The sequence below is a fragment of the Ictalurus punctatus genome, chromosome 1 (assembly GCF_001660625.3).
Source record: "Ictalurus punctatus breed USDA103 chromosome 1, Coco_2.0, whole genome shotgun sequence".
Lineage (NCBI taxonomy): Eukaryota > Metazoa > Chordata > Actinopteri > Siluriformes > Ictaluridae > Ictalurus > Ictalurus punctatus.
The window spans coordinates 26678095-26703763 of NC_030416.2; the positions used below are offsets into that span (position 1 = coordinate 26678095).

Sequence of the window (25669 nt, forward strand, 5' to 3'; positions counted from 1 at the left end):
GATGAGGTGATAATTAATGTCAAATCCCAAACTACGATGGTCTGACAGTACATTCTACTTCAGTTACAGTTATAAATGTTTAAATGTTTATAGTAATCTAGCCACACAGGCTTATATTCTACCAATGTATTATTTTCAGATTTGATCAACTTTAGTATGCACTTAGAAATGGATTTTCTTCCCCATTAGCTTTCAATACTCCTTAAGTAAATAATTTATTTATTATTAACAACACATTACAGCCTAAAAGAAGAGACCCCTGGAACATACACCTACATGCTGCCAGTAATATCACATAATTGCTGTTTTGTGTTAATGCTGAGGTTAAATTCCTCCATGTGAACTGCAATTTCTTCTTCACAATCTCATCTTGTAACCTTGCTACCTGCTGTTTTACATGCAAATCTTCAACACACTGCACATATTTTATTTTCAAAAGCAGAAAAATATGTCCACAAACCGAACCCTGCTAATTAATTTTTGAAATAACATTACTTAGTCACCAGGCTGCTTAGCCCCAAAGCTCTTACTTCAACCGTCCCGCAAGCTTAAGCTTTTATTTAGAGAAAAAGCCCAGACCAGACTGAGCTCAGAAATGCTTCAACCAATTACCCACTAAACCATACTGCATCTGGTCCCTCATGTGCCCCTTCAGCTTAGAGGAAATGGAGAACACCTCCCGTGGAGACGAAACAGTCCACTCAAGTGAAGGTTGGAATATCTCTTACTTCAACAGGAGTTAAGGTAAAATACATATAACAGCATGATCTTTTTATCTTAAAGCAAAAAAAAAAAAAAGAAAAGAAAAGATGAACCTCTGTACTTTCTTTATCTGTAACACAATTGAGATTGATTCATTTGGATTTAAATTGTTAACCAATGAATGTATTGCTTTTCATAATTAGGAAGTATTTTTTTTCTTGTACTGTACTGTTATATATTATTCACTATATATATATTATATATATAGTGTATATATATAATATATATAGTGATATATTTTTATATCTATATATTATTCTATATACTATATATTATTCCACTATATATTATTCCGTATTATTTTTTCTAAGCATTAGCGTGAGAAAAAAAATACAACCTGATGTTGTATTAGCATACAGATTAAAAGGATTAGCTGAGAGAATATTTCTGATACAAACTAAAAATAGTACAAAATACATTGACGTTAAATTAAAGTTAAGCTTGCCTTCACGCATGTTTGGCATTTCCAGCTATTCAGTAGAAGTGTTTATAAAACATTCTTGAAAGCAGAATGGTAGGTGGACATTTTATAATAAGAGATCTGAACCAAAACATGTTTGAAACAAAAATACAACAGCTCATAAATAATTGCGTTCTATGTGAATGAACTCAAAGAGTGTTGTTAATTTCAACAGACAGCTAAACTCTTCTTGTCAAGTACTCCAAGGAACAGTAGGATGTGAATGTGAGCCTAGTCAGGTCATGATCTCGAGGCTATTCCTGTCTCATGCCCAGGGAATTCACCCAAGATGGGACACCAGTCCATAATGTGGCACTACACACATACACACAAACACACACACCCACACAGAGAATAGCCAATCTACCTACTACCATGTTTTTAGGAGGAGGTAGGAAACCTGAGAACCTGGAGGAAACCTACATAGACACTAGAAAAACATGCACAGAAACTCCACAGAGACAGTAACCCAAGCTCAGGATCACAGGTAACTTTAAAGTTTAACTATAACTGCTTAATCAAGCTATCCCACAAACCATAAAATGTAAAAGTTTTCTTAACCTGGGAATGTTATGTTAGCTAGAGACAACAATGTAGATATAGATATAAATAAGGAATAAGACCTGACAGACACATGTGCTGTTATATACTGAGTGTCTCTACCCACCCAATCCAAACCCTCCCCCACTCCTCCTCTCCCAAAATTGATTGTTTTCGTATAACAGCTCCCTGTGGAGTTTGGCAAGAGAGAGAGAGAGAGAGGGAGAGAGAGAGAGACTTCCCTAAATGCTTAAATAACTGTCTACTAACACAAAATTTCACCACATCAACAATTGTAGGTTTTACGTTGTTAAGCAACACGTTTTAAAAATCTGTTTATTATTAGTCTTAGATTATATGAACTGTATATCACCGGTTACTATAGAAACAATAACTTATTGGAATGAGTGCATGACTATTAACCTATCGTTCATGTTATAGCCGGAACTACTGTCTGAGCTGTGCTGTTATATGAAAATAACAATAAAACCTACTGACCAATTAGGTTCGAGCATTCAGCTGCACTGTGGTATAACTAATGTTATGAGTGATATATGTTCTTTTCTTAGCACTTAGAGAAAGTGCTCTGTTAAGGATTAAGATAGGAGAAGATGGAAAAGAACAGTTACTAAAACTATTGAAAAATGAACTGGTTCAGATGTAAATGATAATAGGACGCTTCCAGGTTGCTAGAACAACAGCTACCTGGCAAATTCTCAGTAAACTGTGCTAATGTAACAAATATAGTTACAGTTTCACAAGAGCTCCCCGTAAATAAAACCCATCATGATGGGCTGTTATGGGAAAATAATTAACAACGTGGTGGTGTGATGCAGCCGGACACAAAGCAGAGACTCGGTACCATTAGGAGTGGTGTATAAATGTTAAATAAACGTCCCCAAGCTTCACCATATCAATGATTATACATTACATTGTTACATAATAAATGGATTTATTTTGGCCAGTATTAAGCTTTGATTATGTAGAGAATCCACAAGTCCCTGTAAATGAGTTGTTACTATAGAAGCAATAACATTAGAAAGAGCACATTAAAATACACCTGTGATTTATATTACAGCTAGCACTAATGTCATAGATAATTCAACAGCTCTGTGGTTTAATTTACAAATAACTCGTTATTCTTCTTCAGCTTTTTTTCTTATATGTCTTATTTACTTTATAACATATGGATCAAGCTGAAATCTAGGCGTATTTTTTTGTATTGTTGGTGCATTGACATTTATTTTTTATCTATAAGAACATGAGTGAACATGAAGGTAGATTGTATTAACAATTTATGAATATAACCATCTTTAATTCATGTTATTAACATTGCATGGATTCTGACACATAATTATGCACAGTGGCAATTCCACTAAGTGGTTATAAATAAACGACTTCTCTATCTGTTCTTATCACCAGTATCTGCTACATAATGATTTTGTTATTCAGGAATACAAACTGAATTTGTTTACGGCTGCTACTGCTTTATAGACTAGTTTGGGATTATTTTTACTTTTGGGCTGTTACATTCCTCTTTATTACCTGTGCATTTCTCATCTCCTGTGTCAGATTTGGTTCAACAAGAACACGAAAGTGAGGTGTACATAATAGCATCTCTGAAGTTGCTTTTGAATTTGTTTTATTAATGACTAGTATTAATATTAAACGTGAACTGGTCAATCAAAATGCAACTGAAAACTAAAAAAACACGTCTGACTAGCGCTTTTAACAATACCCCTCCTCTAATAATAAATGTAAGTCAGTCTGGGGAAACATGCCAGATGTCAGTGTGGCTGAATTCTGGAAAACACCCAATAATAATAATAATAATAATAATAATCATCATCATCATCATCATCATCATCATCATCATCATCATTTCTGACCAAAATTTTGTTTAACTACAAATTGCATACTTTATATCGATTTCATATCTACTTTAAGAAAAACACAAATATGTTTTACTAAAACTACGGATTAAAAACAACAACAAACAAACAAAATAATTTAGGCTACTTTCTAAGCTTGCCTCAGTTTAATAAATGCAGCAGTAAAAGTAATCATTTTGCCTACAGATGTTTAAACCTTGTTAGCAAAGTGTGCTTGATTTGTTCAAATTGTTGGATAGTTACATGCCAAAGCAAAACAAGCTAAACATAAGCCTAATCAATCAGTGTGTAATCAGATATCAGCTGTCGAAATGTCTGCGAAGCTTCTGCACCATCACATCACCATCAAAACAGAGAAGAGTGTTTACACACTCCATACAGATGGAGACAGACATTTCAAAATGTTTAAAAGACCTAATAAAAATACATTAATAATCAGTAGAACAGAACTCACTGAATTAATCAATGAGTTGTATACTTACAGAATTATTTCATATTATTATGTGATAAGTAACAAATATAAGGCTTGGGTCTAAATACCACAAATAACTTTTAGCTTACATGATGAGACAGGGCCTGGTGGATGTTGCTGGTAAAGTGCCAAACTAAATACTTACTTCTCTTGTAATTTTTTAAAAATCATTTGGCAGTAATGTAATTTTTCCATAAGTAGAAGTAGAAGTATACATAGATTATAGCTATAGTGGTATGTGGGGCGCCTTTTTCACTTTTTGGGTAACCAGGCTTAGAATTAAAGCTTTACCTGTGGTTGAGATATATGTAAAAGGGAAACAGATTTCAGTTTAGGAAAGCCTGTAGCTATATTTAACAACATACAGCAGAAAATGTCAAAATCTGACCATGTGAAGGATTTTCCCAGGCTGCCACACATATATAAATATCATAAAACAAACCTTAAAATGTGCAATGTCTTTACTAAAAAAAAAAACAGGTGCTATGAAGAAAGCTGGAACAAGCTGCATCAGCTGCTAAATGAAAATTTATTTGTAAGGTGTAAGTCCTTAGAGATGCTCAGGTTGAGCTCTCCATTCTAACCATCATCAGCCACTGAACTGATCAAATGAGCGAGATGAGATTCAGGAGAAATTTTCATGTAAGTGAATGTTAATTTTCGGATGTTGCAGCTGATTAAGTTATCCTGTAGGCAGGGCACATATCTGGTGCAGCTGCCTTTCAGAAATGTCAAGGACAGGCTTTATGAAACAACGCGCTTTTATGTTGTGAAGTAAGAGTCTTCTTTAAAAATTAGCACCATTTTTTTTTTGGTATATCAATGTGTACATATGGGTATACTCTTCATGAAAAGTTGAGTGTCTTGCTAGCACTCAGTATGATTGTCCTAATGCATCTGTTCTTTTCTTTTTCCTTTTTTGAACTTTATGTATCAACTGGAACCCAAATATATATGCACTAATTCATGACTAGAGATGTAACACACATCACACATAACAAGCAGGAGCTGTTCTATCTACCACATGGTAATATATGAAGTGTTTGCCTTTTCTAAGGCCTGATGTCATCATACACACATTTCTGAACAATATTATCTAGCCCTTGTTTCATCAGATCTATTCTACACTTGCCATTATATTTAGAACATATTGCTCACACATGGTCTTACTAACGCTTGATGCTAACTAAATATTTGGCCTGTAAAATAGAAGAGTCATATTCAGCACAGTGACAAGGCAGTTTTCCAAGGATATGGTGAAACACAGACATTTAAAGTATAGAAATCTTATTGTGGAGATCTATCTGTCTGTCTGTTTTTCACCAGTTGCCAGTGAGATTTTGATTTTGATCAGCCACAAAGTGTATAGTGCCTTTAATTTGGGTATTTATGAAGGGTTAACTTTGAGCCAAAAATGTCATTTTAATCCTGCTGAATACTAAAAGAATGCTTTTTGTTAGAGTCATCATTCTTGCATACAGAAATTGAATCGTACAGCTGTAGCCCATTTCCTTACACTAAACTGCATCTGAACACCAAATATGTACAATTTGCATTTTATTCTAAAGCATTATAAAATATAACTCTATTGACTTATTTAGGTCTTTAGCTGTATGTTTACATGATTATAACAAGTGATTACATGATTTTAGCAAGTGCATAAAATGTATTAAAGCTGCAGTACAGATCTTTGTTTTGGTTCAAAATGAACAAAAATAAATTTTTGAGCAAGTACATAAAAAATATCAGTGTTCAAAACTGTTTTATTACTTTACCCTGATTCACAACGGTAAGCTTGTAATAATGATTTATAATTTGAGCTGTTGGGTGAGATTTTGCAGGAAATGTTAATGATATCATTCGTCTTTGCTTGGTTACGTCAAGTCCGTAAACAGAAAGAAGAATAACTGGCTAATGGCGGAGTGTTTGTAGATTGTTCTTACAACAGTTGCTTAGAATTGAAACTTGTCATCTAGATGGTCAGAGTGATTAGTGAGACATGTGACATACAGGGGGTGATGGGTAGTGTAGTGACATTTACATTAACATATTCATTTAGCAGACTCTTTTATCTAAAGCGACTTAAAAATAAGTTCTGCGCCCCTTAGGCGCTACAATGACAAAAGGTATACCAGCAAATTATGTTGTGCTCCAAGCAAATTCTGATTACAAACTGTTTTTTTTGGTGTTAAAATGATAAACTTATTAAAATATAAAACAGGCTATTAATAATTAGTTTGTAGAGCTATGCTGGCTACCTAATTAAACACAAAAAATTTTTGTGTTTAATTTTATCTTGTAGGGTTAAACACCTGTCTCTATGAGCATTATATTTTCATGACAGGGATAACAAACATTTTAACAGTTTAAAAGCTTGTAAAACCTATGTCTAGTATTAATAATATCACACCATACTAATGTGATTTTGCTGCCTCTAAGATTATGTGGCATTCCATTGCACTTTTCAAATAGGAAGGTACATGTTCTGATTTTGTGAGTTTGAAATAAAACATTAGTTATTATATATATATATATATATATATATATATATATATATATATATATATATATATATATATATATATATATATATATATATAAAGCTGTGTTTATATGCCAATGGCCAGCCAAAAGTGAAATCAGCTGTCTACTTGTCCAGTGGTTAGATACTGATAATGATACAGAACAATAGTTCCCAGACTGGCATACATTTCACACAGATTTATCATATCATTTAAGCATAGCTCTTAATCTTATGCCTACTGAGAAGATTCAATATAGACACAAGGCAGACTTCAATCTTCAACCGTAGATCAAATATACACCAGTCTATTTGCTTATGACACTATTAAGTTGTAACTGAGCAGCCTAATTACAACTACAGTGAGCATGGAGTAAGAAACACTAGCTCTCCTGCACTCACATGGCTGAATTAGTCTTCACTACAGTTAGGCTAATGCTAATACTGGTGATTGCTCTGAGTCATGCAGTAGGGCGTGTCTTTGTTCACAGCTGACAATATTCAAGGTAAAAAATAACAATAAAACAGACTGATCTTTGCTACCAATATAGTGAATCTGAATGCACTATTCATGGGTATATACACGTACATAAACATACCACATAAAGACATTTAAATAAAAGCACTTATTCTGTATTCAGTCCGAATAAGTCTCCCATGTGATGCCAGCTAACATTTCTTTGAAACAAAATGACCAGATAATACTGTTGACCGGAATGATGATACAGGAAAGAAAATTGTCTGTATAAGGGTACATTTCCACGGCACTGATTACAAACTAGCTGCATTCTCCTAAACGTAAAGGGATTTAAAAAACAAAACAAAACAAAACAAAGTAGTGGAGTATGGACAGGAGGGTAAAGGAAATGGAAAGTGCTGAATGGGCAGTGTTTTTTAGCTCTGTCTTGAACACACCAGCATAAAGAGAAGCAGCTTTAGGCCTTTTGTAAGCCTAATAATCCAGACCTGGCTGTGCTCAGTGGCACTGCAGAGCTCCAGGGTGGCATTACAGCATCTAAAAGACTTACATGGAGAGAGTAGGGGCGGATTTACAGCTAGCATCAGTCGGGGTAACTGAGGGCAGATGTACAGTGTGAGCACAGAGCTGTAAAACCCAACCACACCCGCCGCATTGCAGAAGCAAAGCAGGAAGAAGGCCGGCAACTTAACGCAAGTCATCAGCTGTCCCAGCATCACCCAGCCCCGCACAGGGACGCGCACTACAGCCTGTTTAACTCTCCTGAAGCGCTAACCGCGCATTGTGTCGGCTCACTGTCCATCTACCATGAGACTGAAATCTCCATCAGTGTTGCTGAATACGGACATGCCTAATTTTAACCTTCCCGGTGTGTGCACGTCGCCTCGTCCGGAAATCGAAACGATGCGCTGCTCTGTATGATATGCGCATGTTTACTATTTCCCTGGCTACTGTAACACAATAATCTACTTTACTGTTGGCTTTCCCTACCCAACACACACAAGGTTATCGGTTATACAGCCTATATACTCTGGGCTGGGATGCTAAGCTCTCACTTTGCGCTCAACACGCATTTTTAAAGCGTTTTTTTCCCGCATTTAAAGCCCGCAGTATGAATAAAACAGCGGAATCCTCATATTTACCGGTTATTCAGTGAACGGTGATGTGATGCGGTTTCCCGGTGCTCAGCCTCCTCGTGTCCTCCCTGCTCTCAGCAGCAGCAACTCACCGGACATACACACTCACACACTCACACTCACACACACACACACACACACACACGACAAGGACAGCGCAGCATGCTGGGAAAGGAGAGCCCTTACTGATCCCTTGATTCTTGTCTTTATATTTTTTTGTTTTTGCCCAACTAACTAAACAACTCCACAAACCTAGTCCATTCTTTTATTTTATTTATTTAAAAATAAAAAGGTATTGAATGGGACTATTTGGCAATCATAGGGTTAAACCAATCAGCTGAGTCATCATAACAAGAGACTGATGTGTTCTCTTGTTACCAAAGTATAATTTCAGTGAACTAAAATAGTTCAAAATAAGTTCATTTTAAAAGAAACAAATAATCAAAGCAGTAATCAATTAGGTAATATCCTAAGTGTTTAATGTAATAAAAAATAATGGCCTAATGGACAGCGTACTTTAAGCACACTGAATTTCACCCACTATTTGTTCACATAGAGGTGTGAGGCAATGCAATCTGTATCTGTTCAGTTGTGATGTGTCGTTCATGAAATGAGTCATTCATTTTGAACGAATCTTTAATATGACCTGGGAACAACCAGTTGTCTCAGAGAGTGATTCGTTTATTGTTGAGCGCGCATGCGCTGCAACATCTCCATAGGTTCTGTACTGATAACAGAAACGATTAGTTCACGTCTCGAGTCTTCGGGTTTGAATCGTTCGTTCATCATGTTACAGCCCCACTGCATTCAGCCTATGGGGCGGTCATAGGATGAACAAACGACTCGAACCCGAAGACTTGAGAGGCGAACTAATCGTTTCTGTTTCCGGTACAGAACCTATGAGGATGTTGCAGCGCATGCGTGGTCAAAAATGAACGAATCACTCTCTGAGACAAATTGTTGTTCCCGAGTCATATTAAAGATTCGTTCAAAATGAACAAATCGTTCATGAACGACACATCACTACTCAGGACAGTCTTTTCAGCTTCCTAGATGACAAACATCTGGCAATGTCACTATGTCACAATAGAAAAAAAGAAATGGCTTTGCACCAGACATAAATAGACAAGGCCATGCAAGACTATTACAAGCAGACTCATTTAGTCATCACTGACAGTCACTTTGCAGTCAGTCTAAAAAGACAGTAGTCCAGCAACAAGGGTAGTTTCACTGATATTAGATAAAAGTAACCTGAACTTGATGCATTAATTCTTTCAAATGATCAAGATTACGTACTTTAGAAATGCTACTAAACTGTTATCGTGCGCATTTAAACGTAACTGAAAATGTTATATGCCGCCAACAGAGGCTGCCATTCCACAGTCCCATAAACTATGGCTTAGTCTCAGCTGCAGTAATAAAGCTATGCTGCTTAGTAATTACAAGTGTTGCAGTATTCAGCTGTACACTGCGCCCAGACATCTCTCTGTTCCACTGACATTCTTAATCCTGCACTATTCCGCCTGTTCTCTCTCTCTGTCCCAATAGCTCTCATCCTGTCTATCTTATAAGTCTCTCTCCCCTGCTCTGTTGCTCTCAGAATGTCGCATTTTCTCCTCAATTTCTCTTTCAATAACCCTCAAGTTCCTCGAGCCTTACCTCATTCTCTATTTTTTTCTGTCTCTTTTGTTCACATACTCCTTTCTCACCTTCTCTTTCTCCCCTAATTTCTCCCCTTCTCCTTAACCTGAGTCTCCCCTGTCATCTCTGCATACTCGTTGCTGTGCATGCTGATGAGTGTGCGTCTCTTTAATATTGTGTTAGCTAAGTTATGTCTAATCACACTACTGAAGGAGACTGACTAGGAGCCTTACAGGTGGCAGAACATAACCACTACAAGAAAGGACGAGGAAATAAACAATCAGGACAAGAGGTGTACAGATGTCAATCAGAGCAGTATTCACAAAGAATAATAAGGCTATCCTAGAATCATAAGGTGGTCCTAATTTCATCTGTTCATCCATTGTCCATACCACTTATCCTACACAGGTTGGTGGGGGAGCCTATAGTCTATCACAGGGAACTTGGGGCACAAGGTAGGGGACACCATAGACGAGGTGCTAACCCATTGCATGGCACAATGGCACACATTTACACACACTACGGAAAATTTGGAAATAGCAATCAGCCTACAACACATCTTTGGACTAGGGGAGGAAACCAGAGTACCCAGCTGAAACCCCCAAGCATGGGGAGAACATGCAAACTCTGCACATACAGGGCAGAGGTGAGATTCGAACCCCAGAGGTGAGAGGCAAGCGTGCTAACCACTAACCCCACCATCCCTTCTTCATGTGTTCATATGTTTGATATATTCAATGATATTGAAGTGTAAGTACTGTATAGTCTGCTACATACGGACTGTGCAAATCAAAACTCTAATTAACCATACCTACATTAAGAATGATGAAACTGATGATTTGCTAAAAAAAATATAGCCTATTTGACATGACTCTCAATGCAGGTTTCCTCCAGATTCTTGGGTTTCCTCCCACCTTCCAAAAACATGCCAGTAGTTGGATTGGCTACATTAAGGAGAAACTCTTACTTCCAGAGCCACCTAGGAGATCTCTAGGTGGTAAGATAAGATTCTTTATAAACACAGCCCTAGACCTCTATCAGTTATCCAAGCTTCATTTTGACAGGCTTTTATAGTGTGCTCCATGCTCATTAACACGGGCAACACAATTATATAATAAAATAAAAAGAGGCTGGAGTGACTAAATTAATTTGCTGCTTGGCTGATTTTGACATGCGAGGTAGGTCAATCAAGTCAGTAAGCAGAAACCTAGTTCCAAGTGCTCTTCAGTGAACTCTGAAAACAGAGCAGGTTGCAGCACAAACACGAAGAAGACAGAGTGCAAGTGTGTGAAATGCCTTCGTAGAGCTTGCTACCTGTTACAAAGCTTTAAAGAATGATCTGTAATCTCAATTATTACAGCTATGATTAATTACAAATTTATCTCAAGGTTTGAGGCACAACACCTATAAAGGATTCATCTTTTCATGAAAAACATTTCTGGTAATTTCTGACCTGGAAGACTACACTGTATTACCTATCTGATGTGAGATCATTTGTGTTTGCCATTTTATCAGTCACAATATATGGTCCAAAGTATGTGGACACCTGACCATCACACACATTAGGTCTATTAGGTCTACCATTGTACTGTTATAATAAATTCAACTCTTCTGGGAAGGCCTTCCACTAGGTTTTGGAATATGGGGATTTGTGTCCATTCAACCACAAGAGCATTACATTGGTGTTTATTTTATTTTTTTACATTTATGGCATTTGGTAGACTTGAGAAATGTAATTTGGAAACTCCTTATCCAGAGCATTTATCTCATGTTTATACAACTGAGTAGTTGAGGGATAAGGGACTTGCTCAATGAGTGACAGTTGCAGCTTAGCAGTGCTGGGATTTGAACTCACAACCTTCTGATCAGTAGTCTAATGTCTTAATCACTGAGCTACCACTGCATTACTGATGTCAGGCGCTGATGTTGGATGAGGAGGCCTGGTAAGCAGTTGGCATTCAAGTTCATCCCAAAGGTGTTCAGTGCAGCTGAGGTCAGGGCTTCTTTAAGAATTCTTTAAGATCAGCCTAGTTTTAACAACTTATACTTACAAGACCTACCCATTGGACATTGCGTTTTATCTGGAATTTACCATGAATGCCACTGTGTCTTAAAGCTTTGTCTCTCTTCACGTTTCATCAAAGTTTGTCACTTACACATGCATTTGTGTTATATATCATATGATATACAAGATTTAACATGATTGATCTTGGTTTCATTTTTGTACATCACAAAAACCTACAATTTAAACAGGGGTGTGTAGACTTTATATATCCACTCTAAAAAAGGAAACATAAAACATTTAAACACTGTTGTAGATCATCTTTTCAATCAGTCTGTGTTTAAGCATGAATAGTGTCTAATGAGTCCTGTAACATGTATGATCAGGCTACCAGACCCATTCCAGACAATTAAAAGTCTGAAATCTCCTTTATTTATGTAGGTATTCCTGTAAGCATTGACATTTTGCATGAACATGTTTAATGTTCAAATTTTCCGTTAAAAATCCCATTAGCTTCGCATCTAACACTAAATGTGTCAAACTTATCATTTCTGTTAACAGTGTCTATACTGCAATTATAGAAGAATTTGCTGCTGAGTAGTTTGCTATATTGAATGAAATGTCACAGTTCACTGAGTGGGTGTACTCAGGGGTCAGATGACATGACACTCCAAATTCCAGCTGGCAAACACACATTTAGGGTGTGTGCCTTTTTAAAACCCTCACGCCCAAACAGTAAGTGATAAGGTAAAAAATGTTTAAAAACATTTTGCACCAAATGAACTCCATACCATATTCTTGTCTCGTTTTGTGTGTGTCTTTGTGGATACACAGAGATTAAAATGCTTTAATATCTTATTAGACATTCTCACATAAAATGTTACTGTAGTGAAGCATGGAAAGTAAGTATTGGGGTCAAACTACCATCAGGCAAATTGTTTCTACATTTTAAAACCCCTTTTTTTTTCTCTAGAGGGTCATGTAATGTGTTTGCAGTGGATGGATTTAATGCAAAAAAAAAAGAAAGGAAATATCAGCCTAATATATTGGCCAGCCGATGTACTTGTACTTGCCAACACTACTCATGCATAATGCATAATGATGCATAACATGCATAATGATGGTACCAAGTTGTACGACTGAACGAAGAGTAACATCAAAAACATTTAAAGCACATACAGTGGTGCTTGAAAGTTTGTGAACCCTTTAGAATTTTCTATATATCTGCATAATATGACCTCAAACATCATCAGATTTTCACACAAGTTCTAAAAGTAGATCAATAGAACCCAATTAAACAAATGAGACAAAAATGTTATACTTGGTCATTTATATATTTAGGAAAATGATCCAACTTTACATATCTGTGAGTGGCAAAAGTATGTGAACCTCTAGGATTAGCAGTTAATTTGAAGGTGAAATTAGAGTCAGGTGACTTCAATCAATGAGATGACAATAAGGTGTGAGTGAGTGTTCTGTTTTATTTAAAGAACAGGGATATATCAAAGTCTGATCTTCACAACACATGTTTGTGGAAGTGTATCATGGCATGAACAAAGGAGATTTCTGAGGACCTCAGAAAAAGAGTTGTTGATGTTCATCAGGCTGGAAAAGGTTACAAAACTATCAATAAAGAGTTTGGACTCCACCAAACCATAGTCAGATAGACTGTGTAGAAATGGAGGAAATTTAAGACCATTGTTACCCTCCTCAGGAGTGGTCGACCAACAAAGATCACTCCAAGAGCAAGACGTGTAATAGTCCATGAGGTCACAAAGGAACCCAGGGTAACTTCTAAGAAACTTCTAAGGCCTCTCTCACATTGGCTAATGTTAATGTTCATGAGTCCACCATCAGGAGATCACTGAACAACAATGGTGTGCATGGCAGAGTTGCAAGGAGAAAGCCACTGCTCTCCAAAAAGAACATTGCTGCCCATCTGAAGTTTGTTAAAGATCACATGGACAAGCCAGAAGGCTATTGGAAAATGTTTTGTGGATGGATGAGACCAAAACAGAATTTGTGGTTTAAATGAAGAGCGTTATGTCTGGAGAATGAAAAACACTGCATTCCAGCATAAGAACCTTATCCCATCTGTGAAACATGGTGGTGGTTGTATCATGGATGGGCCTGTTTTGCTGCATCCGAGTTGGGACGGCTTGCCATCATTGATGGTACAATGAATTCTGAATTATTCCAGTCAATTCTACAGGAAAATATCAGGACATCTGTCCATGAACTGAACCTCAGGAGAAAGTGGGTCATGCAGCAAGACAACGACCCTAAGCATGCAAGTCGTTCTACCAAAGAATGTTTAAAGAAGAATAAAGTTAATGTTTTGGAATGGCCAAGTCAAAGTCCTGAGCTTAATCCAATAGAAATGTTGTAGAAGGACCTGAAGCAAGCAGTTCATGTGAGGAAACCCACCAACATACCAGAGTTGAAGCTGTTCTGTACTGAGGAATGGGCTAAAATTCCCCCAAGCTGATGTGCAGGACTGATCAACAGTTACCGGAAACGTTCATCTGCAGTTATTGCTACACAAGGGGGTCACACCAGATATTGAAAGCAAAGGTTCACATACTTTTCCCACTCACAGGAATGAAATATTGGATAATTTTCCTCAATAAATAAGTGACCAAGTATAATATTTTTGTCTCATTTGTTTAACTGGGTTCTCTTCATCCAATTTTTTTACTCTGGACTTGTATGAAAATATGATGATGTTTTAGGTCATATTTATGCAGATGTAGAAAATTCTAAAGATTTTACAAACTTTTAAGCACCACCGTGCATGTCATTAAAGGAATGAACAAATAATCCATGGGCAAACCTTGAGCCTGGCAACCCTAACTCTGGGTCTGTCATGTTTTATTCATGCTACTGTAAATGTTCCATTAACTTTCATGAATGCTAAATTACCTCAGAGGCTCTTTACTGGAATGCATACAAAGCAGATAGAAGGAGACCATCAATATTCTTTTGTGGAAAAAGGTGCTTTCAAGGTTCCAAAAACATTATGTACGTTACTCTGTCACATGATTTTCCAAGAGAACACTGGACCTAGGACTTTAGGAAAGGTTTTGTGTAAGCAATACAGTTTTATGATAAGTCATAACTGTTTCTAGGCTGGAGAGAACTGAAGTTCACTATGACTGTATTCATAGATAGGTTGGATAAAATGTAATTTCTCTTCTTTTTTTTTTTTTTTTACTACTACTGGTTATGACAATGGCCATGCTAATTGATTTTTCAGTAATGATGTCAGTTTGTAGGCTTGGGAGCTGCTCTAGTTTAAGCAGTTCTAGTTTCCTGAGAAAAGGAGCTCTAAATGCTCACCTCTGTAATGTGTATATGCATAAGGTAAAGAGAAAATGAATCTATAGGCCTTGGGTTTACAGATTATCCGTGAAGGTTTGTATCCATCATTCACTGCAGTCAACACACAAACAGTCGTCTGGCTTTAATTAATGTGTCAGGGCTGGTGTAAGGTCTGCATCAGAATTTTTGTGAAAGAATTATATGATTTAATCAACACTTCTAAAATGCTGAGGGAATGTTTCATAGAACAAGAGATTAAGACCAATTATACAGATTGATGAAAATAACCAGTGGTGTCATACTATAGAATTCACTGCAACAAGTGGCTGTTGGACCATTATGTCATTTCATTTTATATTTATTACAGTCCTATTTACTCATTTTTACCAGGTGATTTATGTTTTTATAAGCTTTTTTGTCACCCTTTTGTTTTGCTGCTGCTGTTTGCTACCCAACATAATTCATTCATCTGCAGTAACCACTTGGTCATGGTATTTCTGAAGCCTATCCCGGGAAGACATCATCATCAAACTATTGTATTTTATTGTCATGTTGTATATAATATTTTCGATTCACAATAATAATAATAATAATAATAATAATAATAATAATAATAATAATAATAAAGCCATGAATTTCAAACACTTTCAAAAGGTTTCACAGTTGTGGTTGTATGTGTGGTTGCACATTATATGAATGATAAGGTTTGGAGGTCTTGCCAAATGAGTGCAACTGGCATTTATAGATAACAAACAAGCTTGAATAGTAGCTGAAATAATGCATTATGGATAAAATATTATTCCATATGGAATTTGTCAATATTATCAATTAAACAATAATTTAAAGAGAAGTTTACATTTTTTATAAATCCAATAAAATCTTCTAAAATGATTATTTTCATTCAAGCAGCTGTAAGTAAAACACACAAACAAACACACAAACAAGGAACAACAACACAAGTGAGTATCTTGACATGCCAGACATGCTTATGGTCAGACATGCAAATATATTCTACAGACTTAATAGTCAAGTTAAGTGAGTATGATGGTTTAACAGAACTGATGGTTCACAACAGGCTCTTACTGTACAATCATGTGAAAAAATAAGTACACCCCATGGAAATTGTTGGCTTTTTTGACTTATTTGGACAAGCAAATGTTTGATCATCTTTGAAACAGTGCCTACTAATACAGCTGATATACTTGAACAAAACCACAAGGAAAATCATCTTTTTCAATCATGTATTCAACAGAAATATCAATAGATGTGATATTCTTCTGTAGAAAAAGAAAGTACACCCTTGGCCCCAGAAGCTAGTATTGCCCCCTTTACCAGAAATAGCTTCTTATAGGCATTTTGCATAATTTTCTACTAGTCTCTGACATCAGCCTGCTGGAATTTTTGACCACTCTTCCATGAAATACTAGTTCAGTTGCAAGATGTTTGAGGGTTTTCATGCATGTACATGAATTTGCTGGGACAGCCAGTCCTGGACAAATTGGCAGTCATTTGAAATCTGTGCCACTTGCAGATGATTTTCCTTACAGTGGAATGATGTATTTCAAATAATTTGGGGGTCTTTTTAAATCCCTTGCCAGACTCATTGGCATCCACAACCGTTTGTCTGAAGGCTTTACAGAACTCTTTAGATCTTGTAATGAAGACACCACACACCTCAATAGCAAAGGGAACACCAGACACTAGATGTGAGAGTTTTAAATAAGACAGGTTCCACCTGCACTCCCTAAACAGGTTCAAATCACTAGTATCTTGAACACCTGATTCTAATTTTATGGACTTGAAGGTGTGATTAATTTTGTTAATTTAAATTGTGAAAATTACTACAAAATGTCAGTTTTGTTTCAGCAAAGGCAATTTCACTAAATCAGGGATGTGGGCTGATGCTGGTGATTCATTTCCTGACACTCCTAAGAAAAGCCCAGATGGGCAGCACGAAGACACATGAATTCACAGACAATACTCAAACACACACACACACACACACACACAAAGTACTTAAGTCCAGATAATAAATGAAAACAGAATACCACAGAGAGAAAAGTCTGAGTGATGTGTGTGTATGAGTGAGTGAGAGAGAGAGAGAGAGAGAGAGAAATAAAAATGAGGTGTTATTTTGGGAATATGGTTCTTCCTACAATGTTACTGATGACTGCAGACAGATCGATGTACCTTGGTAGAAATGAGTGAAAACAATCCATGGGTAAAACACAGGACACAGGAAAACAGATGTTACTCACTGTGCTGTCAGAGACTGACGCATAAGCATAACACATTTCTTCTTCATCAGTGTAAATCAAATGCACCATGTAATTTCTATACACCAGCCCACCCTCTATTCACTCAAACAATGAGCTCCTAATTAGAGAGAAGGAAAAGTACTGAAAATGAATGCCCAAGAACTCAAAGCTTACAATGTGTTGCAAAAAGCTTATTCTGACATAAAGCTCATGACTATATATAAATGATCTGATATCAGTGAGTGTTAGAATATCTGTCAGGTACATATACCAAAAGTGAACCAGGAACACCCCACAAGGCCTGACATTTTGGAGATGCTCTGACCCAGTCGTCTAGCCATGACAATTTGGCCCTTGTCAAAGTTGCTCAGATCCTTAGGCTTGCCAATGTTTCGTGCTTTCAAGGCATCAACTTTGAGAACTGACTGTTCACTTGCTGCCTAATATATCCAAGCCCTTGACAAGTCCCACTGCAACAACATAAATCAGTGTTATATATCAATGTGTCCACCTACAGACACTGGAATAACTAATAGTTCAGTGATATGACAAGTTTCAAGAATTAGTGTTCTTAGCTTCCTAAAGGGACTGCTCAGAAATCTCTCTGATTTTTGAAACAGACAGTTCTCAGTTCTGCATAGATCTTTTTAATGGAATGAAGGATGACAATATTTGCATTTATTTCTAATAACTCTGTTACTGCTGAAAACAGGTAACGGGAGACACCTAAACGTCTCTTTATGCTTATGCCTTGCTCTAATAAGAGTAACTCAACACTATTAGTGCGCAGTCTTAGTGGTGATACCATGTGATCAATACCACATGACTTCATGGATGTGATGTCACACAATGAGCAGGACAAACATGATTATTCATCTTTACATTGTAAATACATTTATTACTGAATACTATGACACCAAATGAATACTTATATACATTACTCCCCATTTAATTATTTGAGTAAATATATTAAAATATAGTGAATTGTGTGTGTTTGTATTGGATGTCAAGAAGACAGGAAATAGATCTAACAAGAGAACAAATAGGATTCATTAAAAGTGGAAAAAAACATGGCCTAAAAAGCAGGAGCTTCAAAATTGTGTCCTGGAGGGTTACAACACAGATTTGTGTGTTCCATCTTCTGACAAGCACATTCGGCTTGTCGGACATGCCTTGACACATTCAGACAAGGGGCGGCTGTGGCTCAGGTGGTAGAGCGGGTTGTCCACTAATCGTAGGGTTGGCGGTTCAATCCCACATGACTCCACATGCCAAAATGTCCTTGGGCAAGACACTGAACCCCAATGGCAACTGCTCCCAATGGCAAGTTAGCTCTGCTACCTGTGTATCTGTGTATGAATGGGTGAATGAGACACGGTGTAAAGAGCTTTGGATAAAAGCGCTATATAAGTGCGCAATTTACCATTTACATTCATGAATACATTGGTAATAAGGTGATGAGCTGAATATGGAGTGTTAAATGAGGTAGAATGCTAAACACAGCTGTGATATGGAGAACATTAAAACACTGAGATCAAAAGACAGGTATTAAACATAATTCATACACTCACTGACCACTTTAATAAGAACACCTGCAATTCTCCAATCAGCCAATCATGTGGCAGCAGCTCAATACATAGAATCATGCAGAAACAGGTCAATAGCTTCAGACTCTGTGTAGTCAGTATAAATCAATCAAAAAAAAATATATTATTATTATTTTTTAAATAGTAGTGGTATAACCCCGGTGTCCTGGTGAAATTCCCCCATTGGACCTTCTCTAGCATGGCCCCCTAATAATCTCCATCTCTGAATTGGCTACATCACTCTCCTCTCCACTAATATCTGGTGTGTGGTGGGCGTTCTGGCACACTAAGGCTGCCATTGCATCATCCAGGTGGATGCTACACACTAGTAGTGGTTGAGGAGATATCCACCCATACAATGTAGAGCACTTTGAGTGTCTAGAAAAGCGTTATATAAATCTAATGACTGGAATCTGAGGCTATAGTGGGGAGAGGTTTGTATAAAAGACCTTTTAAAAGATCTTCAACGGTCCAGTTTTCGTACATCAGTGCCTACTGTAGCCTCAGATTACTGTTCTTGGCTAAAATCAGGCACTTGATCAGCAGTTTCTGAAATACTCAAACCAACTCATCTGGCACCAACAGCAAACATGCCACGGTCAAAGTCACCGTGGTCACATTTTCCCCCATTTTCATGTTTGATGTGACCATTAATTGATGCTCCTGACCTGTATCTGCATGATTTTATGCACTGCGCTGCTGCTACATAACTGGGTGATTGGATAATTGCATGAAGTGTGCAAGTGTTCCTAATACAGTGAATGGTGAGTGTACAGTAAAGTATTTGCAAGTTTCAGGAATGAATCTTTGCCCTTTATAACTTAAGTAGAAATAAGATTTTCTACACCTAATACAAGAGTCTGCCAGATTAACAGATTTGGACAAGAAAAAATATTTGGTAACAATAAGGGGTTTGTCAAGTTTCCAGTGAATATTAAATCTACATTTTTAATTTTCTTATTTCTAAGTTTACATTTTTTCCCTAGGTTCTACAACCTCTACGACCACTATGGAGTTCAGAAATCCATAGTGTGTGGATCCATAACAGAAATATTACAGAAAAAAGATCAATATGGCAACAACAAAAAAAAAAACATCTTAGAGGCATAACTGAGATTATCCTACATTTTTTCACATTCCTAATTTTTTCCCCCCACATACGTGTTCAGTAACTTGGGTTACTACCAAGCAGTGAGAATACTCAGTGCCTATAAAAATAAGTTGTCTCTTGCCATGTCTCATACAGCAATCTGTCTCACTGATTCTGTTTGAAGATCAGCAGCAAACATCAGAAAGCTGAGTTTGATTGAAAAATTGATGCTCAAGGTCATGATGCCTCCAGGTAAAGCACAACTGCTCTCTCCATGGGAAAACAATGGCTTCCTGATTACAAGTAAAGGTGCTCCTTAACAAGCTGATAAGTTTCTTTTTGAACACCCTGATTACATTCGAGAGCCCGATCTGCTCTACACACCACAGCACACACAAATATAAAATACTGGTCTAATTGCAAGATACACTAGGTGGCTACTTGTGATTTTCTTTAAATACCTCAGCACACACACATGTATAAAATCAGAAATGTAGAGTATAGTAGTATCACTACAGTACAATTAAGAGATATTGGCCACAGGCACTGTGCACAAATACGGTGTATTATCATATTATAGATTAAAGAGCTTGAGGTCTTCTACAGGACATAGATTACAAAAATGATAATTACTTGGTTAATTGCAACGTACGTCTCAGTGATACTTTGTTGAATACCCAACAAAGATTCAAATACCGACATGGAGTGACCATTTTTGGGGAAAAAGCAATCAAATTATTATTCACTGTAATAACCAACAGCAGCGCAAATAGCCTCTTGCCAGATGAAAAGAGCATTAAGAAAATGTCCTAACACTTTAAGTTCTGCAAGTGAAGTGATCATTTTACACTGTAAATAAATGGAACAAGCACTTTCTCTGCTATTATCCCTTCTGGAAAAATGAATCAATCAACTGTACATTCCAGTATCTACAGTGTATGTAGGCTGCTCAGCTTGGAATTAGTTAGATCAGTAACTGGTCATTCAAAAACCAGCAAATAAGAGGGATTAAAAAAAAAATTCTCTGTGTTCAAGAAATGTATTCTCCACATGAACTTCTACATATTTCTGGTTTTTACAATTCACTATGCTGTGTCATGACTGAAGCCCACCGCCATTATTGAGGGTTCTTGTAACTCATCAGTAACAGACACATAAGGGAACATGAGTGCTCCAACTGTTCATTATTTTCAAGCCTCTAATCGAGTCTGAGTATCTAAGAGACAAATCTCAACTGAGGCATCTGGCACTTGAGTCAGCTTTCAATTGACAAATGCATTTGCTTCAATAATATAAAAGTATGGCATGTGAAATTCCTGTAATAGCTTTAGTGAGTCAGTTCGCAGATTTTTACAGCTTGTAAATACTGGCTCGTTCATGGTTCTCAAGCCTGAGTCACACAGTGATACTGTGCTGCACATTTGACCTTTTTATCAAATTCTTCATATAACATTAGTAGGATATGCTCTTTGACCAGTACTGAGGACTCATTAAATAATTCTACTGATGTAGGATCAGTTGATGACTGTTTGTCTTTGATGACTATTTGATAACTTTATGAATATATGCCCAAAACCTTTCAAATCTCCCATTAAATGCATACCATATTAATACATGGCAAACAAAAGCCTCTTCGGTCAGAAACAGCACTTGTTTAATCATTAATGACATCCAGTCACAGTATGCTACAAGAGTGTGCTTTAGAAGAACAGAGGCACTTAAATCTCTTCAATTGTAAATGATGAATATTAGTACACGAAAAGTCAGTGCTGTCCCCATGGAGTCACTCTGCATTGATCACATAAAGCAATTGCTGTGTACAGCTGGAAGCCATATAAACCCCTGATGGCTACTGTGTAATTATAATCATTACTAGTTATATAATTCAGTTCAATGCTTCAGAAGAAATGGTGACCACAAAAGAACTGCTCTTGACACACTGTGACTGTAAGATTACAGTAAATAAATTTACCTTTTTAAATAGCTTATAGAATATAGTATAGAATATAGTATAGAATATAGTATAGTATAGAATATCTGGAGGTGGAGGTTGTATGGTCATGCTTGTCGGTACAAAAGTATCGATCTAAGAAGAGCTTCCTCTTGTCCATAAATCAGACAAAACCAGAGGCATCTGAAACAAGTAGAAGGCTTTGGTGTATCTATTTGTTTGTGTGTGTGTATGCATAAGAGATGTGGCAAAGTTGTAATTATAACTTAAGAATTAATATTTAGCCTTGTCTGAAACTAGACACTGAATCTTAACCAATCTGCATATACAGAATATGTATATTCTAAGATAATATATAATATTGTAGATTAGGCAGTTATAGCAAGCCATCAGGCATCCACACATCGTTTAAATGTGGGAGTGTAACAACATTAGCTCATGATACTCGACAATGTTTGCATAATACCATAATTAGTAACAGATCATTTAGGTTTGCTAGCAGCCGTGCTGAAATAAAATTTTTTTAAAAAGATTTCCGTGAAGCTGAGATCGGTTACACTTGTTTTTAACATAAATAATTCAACATGGAAAAAGAATAGAATAATACTTTTATCTGTTTACAGTTACATTTAATGTTGTGGATGATCTATGAAACAAGTTATTTCCTGTTCACTGGCATTACAGCTGCTATAAACAGTAGTTCCCTCATCAGCCTCTCCTGTTTCATCTTTTTCAAGTCCTCGGTCCTGAAGACTTTCAAGTGTTGGAAAACTCCTTCCAGAAATAAATAATCATCCTCAAGTTTCACCATATCTTCACCATCATCTGAAGTGAAATTATAATATACAGTCATTTTCCTGGATTGTCGTATGAATGTGAAAACACATATTAAAAAGTCAATATAAGTATACATAATACATAAAAGAATATACATATATCAAAAAAAAACAAATTCAAAAGCACAAGTTGTTTCTGTTCACCTGAAACTCACACACAACCAAAGCTCCATTAGCACATGGAGCCCTCAGAGACCAGCATCAAGAGACTGCAAGGTGTGGTACATTAGTCATGAAATATTTACTCCATCATATAAGCATTCCAGCATCCATAGCACTCCACAGAAACTCAAAATTCCTCATTAATTTATGCACTTAAGTAAAATAACAGCAAGGTGGAATGAGTCACTCTTGTAACTGAGCTCTTAAAGGCTTGGTGGTAAATGAGGGTAGTGTGATTTATAACAGTTGATCAATAGCAATCATTTGGCTTTTTGCAGAGCTCATGCTTCCAGGGCTTGGGGTAATAATGGAAATGTCGTCAATGGAAAAACACTGGAGGTTTCCCTTAATACTCCGCCCAACACCATTTTAAACTGAGCCATTTGATATTAATGTGGTAAAGCAAAATAAAACATTGACAGCACTGAAGACATGGACTAGATATAATACTGTGGGTGTTTTTTTAATCTCTGCATTTGTAAGGCTTCAGAATTTGCTGCATTTAATCCATCACGCTGGAGTTTAGCAGATTAAAAACCTAGCAAATAGCTAAAACCCATAGCAGGGCACTGTCCCAAAGACAAGCCCAGTGTAGTCCAACAGATTCTGTGCAAAGCCTGACACAAAATGAACTAAATCTGCACCATTCTCCTGACTGGTGTCGCTTTCTAAATGTTCCACTCATCATAGTTGAGTGAAAGGATATACTGCTTTGCAGAACGGGACGGGCGAAACTAATCCTAGTTATTACCTGTAGATTTAAAGACTGACCTGAAGAAAAGCAGTTTGACGTAGATGCTGTTTGATTTGGAAGTGAGCACACCTCTTGGTCACCTACATTTCCTTTGTGTACGTTTTCTTAATGAGTAAAAAATGTCAACTGGAATCTGGATACGCTGATGCTCACATGGGGCGGCAGTGTGTAATGCCTGTGTGTTGATTTATACCACCACATAAACTGTAGGCAATGAAAGTATGGAATGACAATTCAGATTTTATCCAACACACAGCACACCGTCAGTGATTTATGTGTGTACTCACAATTGTAGAGCATCCAGCACATCCAGGGTCGATCCAGCCGTCACGCCGAAGATCCGAGATTGTTCACAATAGAAAGATGGGAATGAAATCATAAAGCATTTTTATATTAAGTGTCATGTAACATTTATACAATAGCTTTAATTTCCTATTTTAAAAAAAGCCTTAGCTATCCCTACATAGCAATGGAACAAATCGAAGTCTGTGCAGATCTCGTATTGGAGAGACATTGATGTGGAGCTTCCAGACTGACTGGCTGGTTATGGATGGTTTTAAGCAGCTGCCATTCTTTCACTGGATTATGTAATGCAACATGTATTTCATTCATTCCAAAAAAAATATGTCACTGCATATTTAGGTGTACAGATTAGTTTTCATTTTGCACAAATGATACTGACGTGCAGATGAGAAATCATTACAGCTGCACTAGGAGAGAGAGGGAGGGGAATTTTCGTTGCTCGACAAAGGTAGGCTATAAAAGTTTCAGGCATTCACCACAATACTGGAAGAGAAAAACGGTGCTAACGTGTCAAATTAAAACACATTTAAGACACAGTGAAAGCCAGACATGTAAATAAACCAGCTATTCGAATAATACCGGACACAGACTCCTTCTTCTCTGGTACACTATGGAAGATTTCATTTCTGTAAGCGAGTCAATGAAAACGAAAAACCTTTTTTTTCACAATCCACTAGAAAAAAATCTTCAACAGTTCTATATTTTGTAAACCTAAAACCCTCAAATAAATTGTTGTCAAACCCTATATACCGAGAAACAGCTACAGCAGCGTGAGTCAATGCAGTGAAACAAGCTACCGACATCAAACACTGAACGGCAACAACAAACAAAAATTACAGTGTAGCAAACAAACAAAAACAAGTTCTAAACAAACTAAAACAAACTAATGGAATGTGACTGTGATTAAATATTGTGCTAGCATGTAGGCTACCTAGTAGTAGTGTAAGCGGCACAAACAGATGTTACACCGCAAAGCCGGTATGTGGGACGAGTCGCATTTCAAAGACTTCTATAGCATACCTGTTCAGAAATTCAGTTTGGTTACTCCAAAAAAAAAAAAAAAAAAAAAAAACAACCCAAAAATCACAAGTAAGCTAGTAAGTCCAACACGCGTAGAAAGGGTACACATGCAGCCTCACGCCCGCGCGCACACACACTCACACACACATGTTTCATGAGCGTGATGTAGGTGCAGATCCTGAAGCCTGCCTTCTAATGCACGCCCCTTTCTGAAACACCGGTTCACGCGCATAGCATTTCAAACCACGCCCACTTATGATAATATGGGATGCCATGGTGGAACGTTATTGGCCAACTCATTTTATTACAAATATTGCTCAGAAGTAATTAGTACATTAAGTAAACACATGGTAATAAAAATGGATTATAGCTATAGGCTACTACTCCTGTAACGTCACAAAGATATAAATATCTCTCCATCTATTTGTATGTATGTATGAATGTAGCCTATGTATGTGAGTATATATAAGTAAGATATTTTACT

At 36.8% G+C, this 25669-nt stretch overlaps 1 protein-coding gene across 16 annotated transcripts in view; it reads right to left on the reverse strand.

Moving 5' to 3' along the window:
- epb41l3a (erythrocyte membrane protein band 4.1-like 3a) overlaps positions 1–25368 on the reverse strand; it is an 81049-nt gene extending 55681 nt beyond the window's left edge. For 4 of the 16 annotated variants that reach the window (XM_053683453.1, XM_053683454.1, XM_053683452.1 and 1 more), the window contains exon 1: positions 24150–25177. The gene's annotated coding sequence lies outside the window, so the exon portion shown is untranslated. The other 12 variants (XM_053683442.1, XM_053683436.1, XM_053683440.1 and 9 more) reach the window with 11 other exon arrangements.
- Between the last annotated feature and the right edge of the window lie 301 nt (positions 25369–25669).